Here is a 17,650-nt window from a genome sequence, read left to right as displayed (position 1 = left end):
CTTTAGTGGGTTTTGATGAATTGAATGACAACACAATTAAAGGTCTAGCAAGTTTGCTAAGTGTTGAACATGAAATTGAGTTTGTTGCATACACTTGTGGATTGTGGAATGAAAAGTGTATAAAGGTCAACAAGAAGACAAACTTGATGATATTTCACATAATGTTCAAATGAAGGCCAAAGTTGTGTATTGTTATAAACTGAAGCTTGATTGATCTCAACATTCATATCAAGAAGATATTCAAGCAAGGATCACAATATTGAAGAAATGGTTTTTCAATGGATACTTAATATGATGTTACTTGAGTATGGTTCGATATGGTGAAGATAGTAAGGAAAGGGCTTTGAGGGACTAAACGAAGGTGAATGGCAAGCAATGACTTCGAGATCGAGGTACCATGGCTAAGGTGAAGAAGTGAATACTTACATTGAGGCACTAATCGACCTATGAGGAGTCATATTGTGTTGATGATCAAATCATTAGTGGAAGTGACTTGAAGCCATGGATTTAACTCACATGTGTTGAAATGGTTTAAATCACGTGCTCAAGGTTTGTATGATCAAAGGGAGGAGACAAAGTTGATTGCAACCCCTTATAAAGTGATATTGAGAAGAAGTGGCGTATGAAGACATTGAAGACTCAAGTGGTACAGTTAAAATAGTTATATCCTTTTGATCTTGAGTTTAGGCTATGCCGTACTATAAAGAGGGTTGCAAACCTAGGTGGTCTAAGGAAGATAGAGTGCTCAAGTATTTAATTAAAATCAATTGAGAGACACTATATCACACGAGGGCACTTAGAAATAGGGTTAGTTTTTCTGTGCCTGCCGGTATTACCGACACGGGTTGGTAGTACCGGTAGGTGGTGCCATCCTCTGATTAGCGCGCCCACTGTCGGTAGTACTGATTTGGACCGGTAGTACCGACGAGACCTGTTCCTCAGCCTTGTCTAGTACCGGTAGTACTGATGTTAGTCAGTAGTACCGACAGCTCTTTGAATGGCTATTTTTTCTTTGAGGCATAAATACCTCTCCCCTCTCTTCAAGCTGTTACCTACCCATTCACTCACGCCCCCAACTTCAGAAAAGCGCCTCCTTTCTCCCCAAAGCTCCTCTCTTCTCTCCCCTTTCCTTCTAGCTCCAAATCTTGCAAGGATTTGAGTTGAGAGAAGGGATTTGGTGAGAGAAACATCGATTCAAAGCTTGAGCACTTGATATTTTTCATCAAGCCAGTTGGATTTGCATTTGTTACTCTTGTGGCTTTGCCCCTAGCAGGCTAGGCGTCGCCCAAGAGCTCCCGGTCTATGGGAGAACCTTAGAAAGTTTGTATCATCCCTGATTTTCTAGTGAAGAACTCAAGTTTACCTTTGTGGTGGCTTGAGAGAGGTAAAGAGGTGAAAGAAACTCTGACCTTAGTGGTCACCTCAACAACGTGAAGGTAGGCAAGCCTTAGTGGCGAGCTGAACCATAGGATAAACACCTTGTCTCTCTTGTGTTCTTGCTTTGTATTGCTCTATTGAAAGGTCCTAATATGGCTAGAGGGGGGATGAACAGCCTATTTAAAAATCTACAAATCAACTAGAGCAATTTGATTAGTATGACAAATAGCGTAATGCAAACTTGCTCTAGCTCTACAAGGGTTGCAAGCCACCTATCCAACAACTCTAGTTGCAATGATTACTTAGGCACACAAACTTGCTATATAATTACTCACTAAGAGCTCTCAATCTTGCTACTCTAAAGAGCTCAACTAGATGAATGTAACTAATAAAGCAAGCTCTCAATTCTAATTACACTAAAGAGCTTGTATCAACTAGTTTGCAAGAATATAAATAAGTGAGTAGGATGATTATACCGACGTGTAGGGGATGAACTAATCACAAGATGAATATATAGCCAATCACCGGGAGAATGCCAAGAACAAGAGACAAATGATTTTCTCCCGAGGTTCACGTGCTTGCCAACACGCTACGTCCCCGTTGTGTCGACCAACACTTGGTGGTTCGGTGGCTAAGAGGTGTTTCACAAACCTCGTCCACACGATTGGACACCGCAAGAACCAACCCACAAGTGAGATAACTCAATGACACGAGCAATTTACTAGAGTTACCTTTCGGCGCTCCACCGGGGAAGGTACAACTCCCCTCATAATCACCGGAGACGACCACGAACAATCACCAACTCATGTCGATCCTCCACCGCTGCACCAAGCCGTCTAGGTGGTGGCAACCACCAAGAGTAACAAGCGAAATCCGCAGGGCAACACGAATACCAAGTGCCTCTAGATGCAATCACTCAAGCAATGCACTTGGATTCTCTCCCAATCTCACAAAGATGATGAATCAATGATGGAGATGAGTGGGAGGACTTTGGCTAAGCTCACAAGGTTGCTATGTCAATGAAAATGTGCAAGAGTTGTCCCTTGAGCTGGCCATGGAGCTATAAATAGAGCCCCCATCAAATAGAGCCGTTATACCCCTTCACGGGGCAAATCGCGCTCTGACCGGACGCTCCGGTCATACTGACCGGACCCTAGACATAGTGTCCGATCCATAGATGTAAGCCACGTGTCATTCTGAGTTAAACTTAAGCCGCCAGATCACAATGGCTATTAACTGACCGGACACTGAACCACTAGCGTCCGGTCGTTTACAGTAAGGGTCCAAATCCGGTTTTCTTCTATCGGACGCGTTTGGTCCACCTTGACTGGACACAGACCAGCGTCCGATGCTAAACCCTAGTCACTGTGTCGCCATGTCAGTTTGACTAGACGCAGAAACCAACGTCCGGTGCAACTCAGGTCCAGCGTCCGGTGCAACACCGAAACTGGAGACCTCTCTGCTATGCCTGACCGGACATGTCGGTCCACCCAAGATCAGCGTCCGGTCACTCACAGTGACCTCCAATTTTTCTGTCTAGGGTGCCGATGGCATCGTCGGACTGTCCGCACTCTACGGGCGGACACTCCGTCGGTGAAGTTTCTTGCCCTTGCACCTAAACTTCACTACCCTTGATCAAATATGCCAACCACCAAGTGTATCACCTTGTGCACATGTGTTAGCGTATTTTCACAAACATTTTCAAGGGTGTTAGCACTCCACTAGATCCTAAATGCATATGCAATGAGTTAGAGCATATAGTGGCACTTTGATAACCGCATTCCGATACGAGTTTCACCCCTCTTAATAGTACGGCTATCAATCCTAAATGTGATCACACTCACTAAGTGTCTTGATCACCAAAACAAAATGGCTCCTATATTTTATACCTTTGCCTTGAGCCTTTTGTTTTTCTCTTTCTTCTTTTTCAAGTTTAAGCATTTGACCATCACCATGCCATCACCATTGTCATGATCTTCGCCATTGCTTCATCACTTGGAGTAGTGCTACCTATCTCATAATCATCTTGATAAACTAGGTTAGCACTTAGGGTTTCATCAATTAACCAAAACCAAACTAGAGCTTTCATCTATACTTGTCATGACATCACCTAATACTTGGTTGGGGGTAATATCCTTCAATCCTCCTCTTATGATGAGCAATCTCAACATCTCAAATCTTGGAGGTAGGCACATTAAGAACCGATGAGAGATGTCATCATCCTGGATCTTCTCTCCTAAAGCCTTCAAGTCATTGACAATTACTTGCAACCGATGGAACATCTCTGGAATGCTCTCATCTTCCTTCATCTTGAAGCTTATCAATTTGTCCTTGAGGATATACAACTTGGCACTCTTCACCGCCAGTGTGCCCTCATAAGTTTCTTTCAATCTTGTCCACACCTCATTAGCTCTTTCACAATCCTTGATTTGCTCAAACACCTTGGAATCAATGGCATTGTATATGGTGTTGAGAGCCATTGTGTTGCATTGCTTGTTGGTCTTATCTTGGTTGGTGGGATTGTTGGGATCAATGATAGCATAATTATTTTCGGTCACTTCCCATATTTGATCATTGATTGAACCAAGATACATCCCCATCTTTCTCTTCCAATAATCATAGCATGTGCCATCAAAGAAAGGTGGTTTGCCCCCCCCACATGGTTGAACACAACTTGAGCCATAATTTAACACCGAGGTTGTTAAGCCTTCAATCAAACGGTGACCACGGCTCCGATACCACTTGAAAGGTCCTAATATGGCTAGAGGGAGGGGGTGAATAGCCTATTTAAAAATCTACAAATCAACTAGAGCAATTTGATTAATATGACAAATAGTGTAATGCAAACGTGCTCTAGCTCTACAAGGGTTGCAAGCCACCTATCCAACAACTCTAGTTGCAATGATTACTTAGGCACATAAACTTGCTATATAATTACTCACTAAGAGCTCTCAATCTTGCTACTCTAAAGAGCTCAACTAGATGAATGTAACTAATAAAGCAAGCTCTCAATTCTAATTACACTAAAGAGCTTGTATCAACTAGTTTGCAAGAATGTAAATAAGTGAGTAGGATTATACCGACGTATAGGGGATGAACCAATCACAAGATGAATATATAGCCAATCACCGGGAGAATGCCAAGAACAAGAGACAAACGATTTTCTCTCGAGGTTCACGTGCTTGCCAACACGCTACATCCCCGTTGTGTCGACCAACACTTGGTGGTTCGGCAGCTAAGAGGTATTTCACAAACATCGTCCACATGATTGGACACCGCAAGAACCGACCCACAAGTGAGGTAACTCAATGACACGAGCAATTTACTAGAGTTACCTTTCGGCGCTCCGCCGGAGAAGGTACAACTCCCCTCACAATCACCGGAGACGGCCACGAACAATCATCAACTCGTGCCAATCCTCCACCGCTGCACCAAGCCATCTAGGTGGTGGCAACCACCAAGAGTAACAAGCGAAATCCGCAGCGCAACACGAATACCAAGTGCCTCTAGATGCAATCACTCAAGCAATGCACTTGGATTCTCTCCTAATCTCACAAAGATTATGAATCAATGATGGAGATGAGTGAGAGGACTTTGGCTAAACTCACAAGGTTGCTATGTCAATGAAAATGTGCAAGAGTTGTCCCTTGAGCCGGCCATGGGGCTATAAATAGAGCCCCCATCAAATAGAGCCGTTATACCCCTTCACGGGGCAAATCGCGCTCTGATCGGACGCTCCAGTCATACTGACCAGACCCTAGACACAGCGTTCGGTCCACAGATGTAAGCCACGTGTCATTCTAAGTTAAACTTGAGCCGCCAGATCACAACGGCTATTAACTGACCGGACGCTCCGGCAAAACTGACCGGACGCTGAACCACCAGCGCCCGGTCGTTTACAGTAAGGGTCCAAATCCAATTTTCTTCGATCCGTATTCGAAACCGTTTTCATCCCTAACCTGAAAACAAATATAATATCGGTGATATCCGTCCGTATCCGATCCGTTTTCATCCCTACTTGCATGCTGGAAGCTCCTGCTGGGTAAACTTAGAATCTGCTCACATCGAAGACGAAGAGACTATTCAATTGCAGAAACATGCATGCATCAATCCCCCAAGACATATATTATTGGTCATATGCCATTCGAAATGTTATTAAAATTTGACAGTAATTGCTAGTGACCAGTAAGTCTTTAAATGGGAACCTAGCTACACCATGGCGCACATGAAAACAAAAGGACAATTTGAAATTTGATCCCCCACAACAATTCAAAGCGTATGACAGCGACAGATCAAACTGAGAGAACAGATGCAATTATGCATAGGAGGAAGGACAGCACCGCATACACTTGGGTTTCTTGGACCGCCGCGAGGCAAGGAGTCGCTCTCCGATGCTGGCAAACTCATCTGCTCAAGCAACAACCACATCGGTGGCGGTCAAAGCATGCACGATCGAATTCGAGGACGGACACATCGCCTCCTCTGAATCCTGACCACAGACGCTACATGCATTTCCACGATCGAGGCCCAAGAACACGTACGACAACGCAAGAATTACCACGGCGCAGGCAGAGCGATGGCGGTCCGGTTCCGGTCGCGAGCGATCGACGTCGATCTCTGTCGGCCAGCCGGATCGAGGAAATTGGAGGAGGAGGCTGCTGCTCGCCCGCGTGGCCATGGCGGGCCGGAGCTTCTCCGCCTCGAGCCAGCGCGGCCATGGCGGGCGGAGCTGCTGCGCGGCCATAGTGGGTGGAGCTCGCGCGCAACTATGGCGGGCCGAAGCTCCCACGCCTCGAGCTCTGCTGGCGCCACCAGGAATGGGCTAGCAGCAGCAGCTCGTGGAGCCCCATGACGACTTGACGAGGCGGAGCTTCTTCTCGCGGTGGCCGGAGCTGGAGGTGGGCGCGCCATCGTCCCCGTCCGCAGAGCCGACGCTCTGGTGGTTGGAGCTTCGCCCTTGGGGCTGCTGCTACTGCTGCTCTAGGCGGAGGAGCTCTGGCCCGCCAGCTCTGCCTGCCATGGCGTGCGCCATGGCCGCGTGGGAGCTCCGTCCGCCATGGCAGCGCGGGAGCTCGAGACGGAGGAGCTCCGGCCCGCCATGGTTGCGCGTGCTGCTGCCGGCGTGCTGCTGCTGCTGCTCGGCGTGCTACTGCTGCTTCTCGCGGGCTGACCGTAACCGCGTCGAGATGGAGAGAGAGGAAGAAGAAGATGATGACATGTGGGGCCCGCGTGTCAGTGACAGGGGTGATGAAGTGTACGTCTTCGTATACGCCTGCAGCTAGGCCCAGGCTGTGTCTATACATATTCAGTGACATTTTTGTGGGAAACGAAAAATTATAATGGCATGCTTCAAAATAGACGAATAGTAATGGCGTTTCTCCGAACTTCGAAAATTATAATGGCATGAATCCAATTAACTCATTCTAGGGCCTTGTTTAGATGACCTCCAAATTCCAAGTTTTTTCACTCTCTCTCCATCACATCAATTTTTGGACGTATGCATGGAGCATTAAATGTAGGTAAAAAAATAACTAATTGCACAGTTTGGTTGTAAATCACGAGACGAATCTTTTGAGCCTCGTTAGTCCATAATCGGACAAAGTTTGTCAAATACAAACGAAACGTGCTACAGTGTCCAGATTTCAAAAATTTGCAATCTAAACAAGGCCTAGAAGTGGTTTTACAGACATACCTTAGGCCTATTTCAAGTAGATTCTAGAAGTGGTTTTACCAAACTATTAGAGATTCTCTAGTTAATTCAAGTAGATTCCAGAAGGAGTCCGGTAATGGGGTTAGGGACGACAGACTCAACCAGCTAACAATATTTTTCTCTCACAACAAACCAGCACCAGCCGGGCTTATTAGCCCAGAAACCAAACAGCAAACGGGCTAAACATGTTGATGTGGTTGATATGATGTCAGCATGCAAGGATTTTTTATCGAGTCTCCACCAAGAGTACGTCCCGTTTGGCATGGCTTTACTGAAACCGTTTTTTTTCTTCAGCTCCATGAACAGCTCTATCGGTGGAGCTGGAGTCGTTTTGTTAAATCGTTTAGCAAAATGGTTCTACATGTAGAGTTTCTTAAAATATGCTCTCACCACGAGACCCAATGTAGGACCCACCAAGGCGAGGTGAAGCTGGGTTAAACCACTATTTTTTTGTTTCATCCCACCTTAAACCTCTGTGAGAATACGATTTAAGGGGCTTTCTAGGTGAAGTCATTTTGTTTTCCTCATTTGGCAGAAAAGGGCCCAAATGACTCCTGAAGTCAATGGAGAAGCCATGCCAAACATGGTATAGATCTAAGAAAATCTAGTCGATCCTGGCCTGAGCCCGTCAAACTTGCTCCGACCTGCGAGCCTTAGTGAACAAGACCTAGATATAGGTTCAACTGTCTAGAAAATACTTTCTCAGCCTGAACCCGACTCGAAATATTTATTTTAATTACTCTCACTGAAAATGCATAGGCAGCCCACCCAGACTCAACTCATCCAGTGGAATGGTCATGAGCAGGATTATTTCGACCCAAAATAGCCAAACTTTTTCGGTTGGGCTTAGCCGGCAATATGCTCAGGTCTAATCAACACGATTTTTTAGTAGATGTATTGGAAAGACTAGCCAGCCTATATATAAACTAAGGGCCCGTTCGGTTACAGTAGAAACAACCCAGGAATTAATCCCACTCATGAAGTATATACAATTTTAACTAGCATTCCGGCTAAGATTTTTTCCAGGTGGTCATTCCTGGTGTAACGAACGGGCCCTAAGGGTGATGGCCAATCGACCTACTATTAGCTTTTATCATATCTTTTATCCAGAAAAAATTCTCTATTTGACACTACAAAACATCTCCTTATTTGATACCAAAACTTAATAAAATCTTCCTTATCTATCATAACTTATTTCAGTCTTTTGTTCTCTAAACACTACTGTCACTTTTTTGTCGTAACGACATTAAGTCCATCGCAAAAAGACCATGTTGCCCCTCCCGTGTGAATGCTCAGAAGATAAGCAGCTAAAATATCAGGGAAAAAACACCTACAAATAAATAAATGAGACAAAAAAAAATATGTATGTAGCAACATGCATCAACTTGAACACAACACGCCCTGATGGAAGTGTGGATTATGGACAAAAGATGAACTGACTGACAGATAGGAAACATTTTAAGTTCCAATGTCAATAAAGAAGGATAAAATTTTCTAGTCTAGGGAATTTTCTCTATCCTTAAACCTTATCGTGGTTTTCATTCTTCGTTGTCTCTTACAATGCCCTGGAGCGGTTAGGTCACTAGGACAGTCCATAGCCGCTGCCAGGGTACGTTGTTTCTATCTATCTATCTATCTTTGTTTCTTTCTTTCTTTCTTTTCTTTTGAGAGGAGGGTATGTTGTTTCTAATCTAAAGAGACCTTGATGGCGCGTGTTGTCTGTTGTGTACATATATATGGCGCTCCAGGCGAAACGACTCCTACTTCTCACCGTATTCGTATGAAGACTTGTTCGTGCGCGAACACCCAGCCAAATTAAACTGAGCCGCGAACGTACCAGAGCGTGCGCAATGTGCTGCGTTCCACTTCCACCCCGTGCGTCTGCATGGCAAGTGTGAAGCGAATGGAGCGCTGTGGAGCTGCAGCCTGCAGGCCTGCGAGGCTGCAACTGGAGAGACAGGGACATGTCCTCCGAGGTTCAGCGCCGACGGTTCAGAGCTGTTGGCGTCGTGATCGTGAATCGATTGCTCTGAACAGGGTGTTTGGATCCGGTTACTAAAATTCAGCAGGTACGTCGAGAAAATATTATATGAAGTATTCGGATATTAATAAAAAAATAAATTATATAATCTATCAGTACTTCACGAGACGAATTTTTTAAGCTTAATTAATCCGGCATTAGCATATGTTTACTGAAGTAAAACATTATCAAATCATAGACTAATTAGGCTTAAAAGATTCATCTCGCAAATTAGTCACAAACTATGTAATTAGTTTTGTAATTAGTCTATATTTAATACTCCATGCATGTATCCAAACATCCGATGGGACAACGACTAAAATTGAGGAGGGGAAACCAAACACCCCCTTACTGGTTGTAGCTGTACAGAGGCGCCGTGTTCGGCTAGCGCTGGCTGGCTTGCTGGCCAGCTCCCTCACATGGACATTGTTCTAATAAACCAGCCAGCAGTACTTCTCTCTCACATAAACGAACCAGCAACGATACGAATCAGCCAACCGAATAGGCTGAGGATCTCTTAAAAGGAATCCTGCTACCAAACTGCGGGCGCCCAATAAGGCCACGTCGCTCGTTAGTCTGGTAACGGTTGGATCGAAGCAGCTCGCGACAAGGGCCGTTCGATGCAATCGGTTCAAGTCCTACCCGCTTCGAAACGGACCCGAAATCTCACGAAGTCTCGCAACCCAAAAACTCGTCGCCTTCGCCTCGGGCCACCCGGCGTGCGACTCATCAGGTCGCCGCCTCCTCCTTCCTCCTCCGCGCGCCGCTGATGGACGTTGTCGACCAGCCACTGCGCGCGGAGGCCGCGGCTCCCACTCCCGTGCCCGCGCGGGAGCGGAGCACAGCATCGACTGGATCCCGAATTACGTGCACCGCATCCTGCACCGCCTCGCCGGCGATCTCTGGGGCAGCGAGATGGACCCTAGCGCGCTCGTCGATCAACAGCATGTTCGTTTGGCTGTGGCTTGTCGTAAACGATCGTAAATTTCCAACCAGAACAGTATTTTTCTCTCACACAAACCAGTCAACAGTATTTCTTCACGAACCAGCAACGATAGGAACCAGCCAACCGAACATGCCGCAAGGGCGCCATGACCCACGACGTCTTCCGCATCACCTCGCTCAGCGGCGAGGTCGACCCGCACAAGGTGCTCGTCCGCATCCACGGCCAGGGCGTCGAGGTCTTCTTCGACCGGGGCAACCACGGAGGAGGTAAGGCGCGGGCCAATGGCCGCCTAGATTCACCTCGCCTCCTTGCTCGATTGCCATCGTCGGCAAATTCCTCCACCAATTCCATTGTCGCCTTGTCCCCTTTCCTGCTGCAGCTGCTTCGCTACGCCACTAGATTGTTCGATGAAATGGCTTCAGAGCGCTGTGACTTGGATAAGTTCTGCAGCGCAGAATGTTTTATCAACTGTGACATTCAACTTTCTTTAATAAACTTCATTCATCGATGCTTGCTCAAAAACTGAAATATATATTTTATGGGGTTATTAGTACTTAGAATGTTGTTGAGAATGCATACACGTTTTTCTTTGTGCGATACAAGATTAAACTGGTTAAAAAATCTAAGCAGGCAACAGTAATAGTTCCAAGGATATTATTGATTTACGCAAGATTTATTTAGTTTACTATTTCCTTCCAATTATATTTTACACAACAGTAATAGAAATGTTCGCATGAATGACTACTGTCTTTCAATTATATTTAGAAGAAATTCATTGATTGCACTATAAACTTTCACGCTGGTTGGTGTTGGTGCTGGTTTTTTGCGAGAGAAAAACACTGTTGGCTTGTTAAATAAGCCTGGCTGAAACCAACAAACGAACAGGTGTTTATCTTTCCAATTGAATTCTACAGGAGTCAATAAAGGCAGTAATATTCAACTGGAGAAGGTATATTGGTATATGTGTCCTGCCTTTTCTTGCATAAACTGTTTCCGGAAAATACATATTAGTACTCAAGACATTCTCCAAAAATGTCAACAACTTTCTTAGAGATATGAAAAAGAAGAAAGGACATCTTCACTGCTAGCTACGTAAATAGAGGCAACCTTTTTATGACTCATCGCTGTTTATTAGAGATTATCTTTGGATTTCACTTCAGTCCTTTGCAGTAACTATTCATTCCACGTTCAGATCTCTTTCATTGACGACAAGACCATACTATCTCAGTTTGTTCAGCGAGCAGTGAATGAGATGGCAAACTCTGTTTGTGAGTGCTTTCACTTGGGTCCCATTCAAAGCAAAGTTCACTCAGTTCAGAAAAAACATAAGAATCTCAGTGAAATCCATACTTCCAAAATACTCTGATGAAACATATGCGAACTAATTCACTCCGAATAAAGGAAGAAGAAATATCCCTGTTAACCATCTCTACTCTTTACTATAATCCAATTGTATCAGCCGATGCAACAAATTGGTGCGTTTAAAGATAGCCAGAAAATTAGAGTACTCTTTACAAAATAAAGCATCAACGACATATATAAAAAATTCCAATGGGCTGGGCAGCTGGCCTCCTCCAAGCTGGGCGCGGCAATGCCGCGCCGGTGTTTCTAGTGGAGGTTGGATCATTGCCCGTTGCTTGGATCATGCTGCGCCATCGCTTCATTTAACCCTAGCCGTCCGAGTGTTGATGCAATGGCAGTCGTTCTCCAAGTTCCTCTCTCTCTCTCTCTCTCTCTCTCTCTCTCTCTCTCTCTCTCTCTCTCATGAATATTAGAGAGGATCTCGACTTCTTGAGCGATAGCAGTTTCGTGAAGTTTTTTTGTTTTAAAAAGTGAAAAGCAGAAAGGATCTTGGGCCACGCAATGAGTAGTCTTGGTCTCTTGGCATATTCTCTGCGAAGCTGATCGAGTTATCCTGTGATAAACTAAAGACCTAATCAACGATGCAAATAAAATGGCCATTTGCTGAACTTTGTGAACCATTGTTTTCCCATGCTTCCTTCCCTTTTGCAAATCTATCGCGGTCGGCCATGATAACCTAAAAAAACCACGTCTTATACCCTATAGAAAAAGGGAATTAAAAACAAGGTTTAAACTAAGTCAGACGATGCATGAGGCGAAGAACGAATATGCCATTTCCACGAGGACGACTGATTGCATTGGCTTGCACGAGGACGCGATAGAGATGGAAACAGAGGCCTTGTTTAGATCAGCTCTAAATTCCAAGTTTTTTCATTCTCTCTTCATCACATCAATTTTTGAACGCATGTATAGAGCATTAAATGTAGGTAAAAAAATAACTAATTGCACAGTTTGGTTGTAAATCACGAGACGAATCTTTTGAGCCTAGTTAGTCCATGATCGGATAAAGTTTGTCAAATGCAAACGAAACGTGCTACAGTGTCCAGATTACAAAAATTTGTAATCTAAACAAGGCCAGAGAAGAAGAAGAACGAACACAGCAATGGCCGGATGCATGTTTAATCCTGGCCGCTCTCTCCCTCCCGGCCCTGCAATGCATTCTCGAGTCAGATTTGGCCTCCCTTTCGCTGGCCGCCGTCTGTTTCGCCCGCGATTCCTTCGGTTTTTTCCCATGGCAACCGGTGGCTAGCACATGCCGACATCCCGATTCGCAGCTGCTGGCTGCTAGTTGCTGGCTAGGTTACTTACTCGTGATCCTCCTCTCCTTATAGGTCAAGAACTCCGTCGCTGACGCACACGTACGCACCCCACACGAGTGTTTAACTGTTTATATATTCATTTTCAGCAATCAGCACTAGTACACTACTAGTATACTATACAGACACTCTAAAGTCCATCAATATTTTTTTTTGAGAAGTCGTCTCATACTTAACTGAGGATTCGCGCAAGCTTTGTACTGAAGATGCTGCATGTTTGCCAAATGTAGTTTGGTTAGAACACTTCACCTAAAAAGTAATCAGTTACACGTTCCAACTAACTGCCCATGTTGTTATCTCTAATAACAAAAGAACTCGTTAGTCAGACGGTTGACATGTTCAGATTGGAAGCGGTAGTACATAGAGATGGTTCGCTTGAACTTATCAGCCTAGCTTATTACAATAAATTAGTGAACAATATTTTTGAGCCTAACTTTTCAGCGAAAAGAACAGTCATCACCTCTGAATCGGCCGTCCGTTAAAAAAGAACACCGGGAATTCCACTTCGGCAGCTTTAACAGTAGAGCGGAATTTTATAACGTATAGCATGGCTACATACAGAATTCTCCTGCTTTGGTATGGTACTACGGAAAGACATGAGCGGAAAAGTTGAGAACCCAACTGCCGTCTGTAGAGAAAGATACTAGTTTGGTGGCCGGCAGTTAGTCGCGAAGAGTTCTCCACCGGAGACGAGGAATCTCCCCGCGCCGCGGGCCTATAAATTGAGCGCGGCGCTCGGCTCCATCGCCACCAGCAAAGCAGCCAATCATCAAAGCCTGTCTGAGCAACGAAGCAGGTGCCGTGCCGCCGACTATAAGCAGTGCAGGCCGGGCCGAGCGCCACTCTTCCAAGTTCCAACGAGAGCAGAGCAAGCAACGCCGACCGGCCACCACCTCAAGGTCGTCCAATACAACTCCAATCCAATGGGTTCACGCGGCGGCAGTATCGGCGGCAAGGCGCCCGAGTCGTCGTCGCTGCGGGCCGCGTGGGCGTGCCTTGCCCTGTGCCTGCTCCTGCTGCTGTCTCGCTGCTCGCCATGCGAGGGCCGCAAGCTGCTGGCGGAGGCCGAAGAGGAAGGCGGCAAGGTGATATACTTCGAGGGTGGCCTGGTGCTCAGAGTGCCACCGCCACCGAGTGTCGGCGGCGGCGGCGAGGAGCCCGCGGCGGTGCCGAGGGGGTTCGCGGCCACCGGCAGGGCGGCGCGGTTGATGCGGTCGGTGCCCAGTCCTGGCGCCGGGCACTAGCCTCAGTTCACTGCCTGGTGCTCGTTAACCAGTGTGCAGCAGCCGTGCTGGGACTCCGGCGCGATCGATTTCTTTGCTCTCGCTACTGCTACCTTTACGTTTTCTTTTTTTTCCAGTTCTTGAGATAAAACAAAGCACGACAATGACACATGCATCCAAAATGTTGAAAGAGTCGAATAAGGTGTACGTGCTTGTGCATGGCCAAGCTGAAAACAGTGTCTGTAACTGTAAAAAGTGTAACGCGATGCACTAGATAACGTTGCTACAAAGTCGTCGTCAAAGCTCCCCTGTCGTGCCAGTTGCGCCGGTCAGGTGTTCGGTAGCGTTGTGCTCGGCACTTGCCATCGCTTCTCTTTGATGTCTCGGCCGCTCAGCGAGCGAATTTTTTTTATTTTTTTAGCCTTTTTTTAAAAAAAATTCACAAATATATCCTTGGAGGTAAGATTTTAAAATCTGAACCCTTAGCTCGGCACCAGCGTTTCTGGCGCCGAGCTTATATGTCTCGGCATTATCATTACTGGCGCCGAGCTCTTGGGCTAGATGCAAACATGGCGGTAACATGACAGGCAGCTCGACGCCTTAGATCTTAACGTCAAGCTCGGCTCGACGCCTTAGATTTTAACGTCGAGCTCGGCGTTATAGATCTTAACGCCAAGTTTAACACCGTAGATCTCGACACCGTACTTACATGGTCTTGCGGTGGCGGCGGTGGCACGGGACGAGAGCTTGACTTGGGAGTGCAGCCGGCGTCGCGCGTGTAAAAGCGTCGTCGTCCCCTGGCCACCGGCCGCGGAGCGCGACGTGCTGGGAGGCCAGTGAGGACGGACATGGACATAGATCGGCGTCGGGCATCGGGCATCGGGCATCGGCAGGTGTGGACCGAGAGACGCGGACGCCGCGTGGTTAGGCCGGACGATTGGCGCCTACAGTAGCTTATACTACTACTATTTTTTCTTTATTATCGGGGGCATGTCACGCTGTCGATTGTCCTGCGTTGTTAGGGGTGCTTGCTTACCCCTCTACAATTTTAGTCGATGTCCCATCAAATATTTGAACACATACATAGAATATTAAATATAGACTAATTACGAAACTAATTGCATAGTTTACGACTAATTTGCAAGACGAATCTTTTAAGCCTAATTAGTTCATGATTTAATAATGTGGTGCTACAGTAAATATATGCTAATGACGACTTAATTAGGCTTAAAAATTCATCTTATATAGTACTGATGAATTATGTAATTTAATTTTTTATTAGTATCCCAACACCCTATATAATATCTTTTTAACACGCTTTCTAAATTTTAGTCATCGATCAAACACCACCTTAATTCATTTGGCGCCGAGGCAGGCGCGCGGTTCGTGGCGTCCAATCCAGCGATGCCAGGCCAAATGTGATTGTGATGGGGGAGTAGCTTGCAATTGCAATCGGTCCTCGGTCCTCCCTGCTGTGGCTTTCGGTCCGGACACCTCATGTCTGCCCGCAAGTACGGAGTACTCATTACTATTAATTACTGGAGTAGTATTTGCTACTGGCCTACTGCTACTGCTAGTCTTCAACGGTTGAGGTCTTTAGGGCACGTACAACACGTCTTCTGGTGCCGTCTCCAGCGCGTGAATTTTACGAAAACAACCCTGGTCTCACGAGTCGACGCTCTCCTCGTCGCCTCACGAGTCGACGGCGAGGGCGCGTGCTCCAAGACGCTCTCAACCGCTGGAGACGCGTTGTACGGGAGGGGCTCCTTGAGTCGACGAGCCCACGGATCCAGTGCGGGCGCGTCCGCAGAGGAAGTTGAGGGCGCGCGCAAGAAAGATTCTACGCGCCAAATCTACCCTTCTCTTCACCAGCTTTTGGGGCGAAAGAGCCCAAGTATGGCATTGGGGCGGCGTCGGTCTTAGAGCGGAAGAGCCCGGGCACGCCGGCGGCGGGAGCGGCTGCATTGGGTGCGGTGGGAGCAACATGACCTGTGCGTGATCGACTTCACTGTGGAGGAGCAGGTATGGGGCGTATGGCTTATGCACCTTGTTGTTTAATTATTGTATTAGAATGCTTAGGTGCAGTACGGCGAAGATGCAAATTGCATCATATCTGCATTATTGTTAATTATTACTATTTGGTTGTTCAGCGAGATTATGTGCAGTGCTACTTGGATACCTTGTTCATCAGGGTGCTATCCGTTCTGAAATCGGAAGAGCTACCTGCTCAAAATACAAAGTAGAGAGTTGTATAAGAAGCTGGACGTTCAGACTACAAGCAGATTTGAAGTGGCTGCATAGGGTATCTGTTGATGTGCTATTTGCCTTGGCTTTCTGTACCATTCAGATTTATTGTGAGAGAATTGTTTTGATGACTGAATGTTGCAATGTAGACATGAAGCACGAAAAGCGGTGGATCCAAGAAATATTTTAGGGGGGACTGAACAACACTGTTGCTCGATCTTAAGTCTCAGCCCCCCTATACTATAGAACTTTGCCTAAAAATTCATAGGGGCTCTACAGTAATTTGCACTGATTCGGTTTGGGTAGGGGGGCTATCTGCCCCTGAGCACGAATGCTGCTAGTGAATAGACTCTCAAGGACTCAGATCAAGTCTTCTGAACCGTCAGCAATGTTTTCCTTTTTTTTCAGTTATCCTGTTTTCAGTTCTGAATTTTAGACTCTCGAAAGCAGCCCTGTTCTTTGGTTTGGAATTGGAAGGTGTCTTCCTATTTTCAGATATATATCTTCCTGTTATCTCCTAGTTATCTGAATGTTATCTACTAGTTACATGAATGCTTCCCAGTTAAATTTCTTCCTGGGTAAAGAAAATTAGACAAAAGGCGTCACAACTATATATAACATAATTATTATATTGATGGTTTATAAAAAATATTGTAATCATGTTGCTCTTATTTATTCTTGATACATTTTCTATCAAATAGTCACACAATGGTGTACAAAAAATTATTTATAGTTGATCCTAGCTATATGCAAAGCATTAAACAGATTAGAGACGGACTCTCGTCTATGGGTTGTATGGCCTATCTTTATATCTGTATGTATAATAGATTCGAGACGCTTAGAGACGGACCCCGTCTGTAGGTTGTACATGCCCTTAGGCTATATACCGAGACTGGCTGTGTCGTTGGCTGTATTATATTACAGCTGCAGCATCTATCAATAATATCTTCTTCGTTTTAGATTAGATATACTATACGAGCCATTGTCGGAGACCAAAAGTCTCTCCGTTCTCTCTGCAGTTGGTTCAACTTAGACTGTTACCGTACCTACTACTGCACTTGCATCGTCCATGATGTCATACGTAAGACAGGCTTGGCGTCTCTCCGTTCCCTCTGCAGTTGGTTAGACTTGGACTGTTGCCGTACCTACTACTGCACTTGCATCGCCCATAATGTCATACGTAAGACAGGCTCGGTGTCAGTAAGTATGGCGCTAGGCTCGGCGCCAAGATCTACGGTGCCGAGCTGTCTGCCATGTCACCGTTACGTCTGCGTCTAGCCCAAGAGCTCGGCGCTAGCAACGATGGTGACGAGATAAGAGTCTAGATTTTTGAAATCTTACCTTTAGGGATATATTTGTGAAAAATTAAAAAAAAAAGAGCTAAAAAAAATCGGGCTCAGCGACGGTGGTGGCACGGTGTGCTAATGGTGTCTTGTTCCTGGGTGAATAGAC

Source organism: Miscanthus floridulus, chromosome 16 (genome assembly GCF_019320115.1).
Source record: "Miscanthus floridulus cultivar M001 chromosome 16, ASM1932011v1, whole genome shotgun sequence".
Taxonomy (NCBI): Eukaryota; Viridiplantae; Streptophyta; class Magnoliopsida; order Poales; family Poaceae; genus Miscanthus; species Miscanthus floridulus.
The sequence above is the reverse complement of the archived record's forward strand: the minus strand, read 5'-3'. Positions refer to the sequence as shown.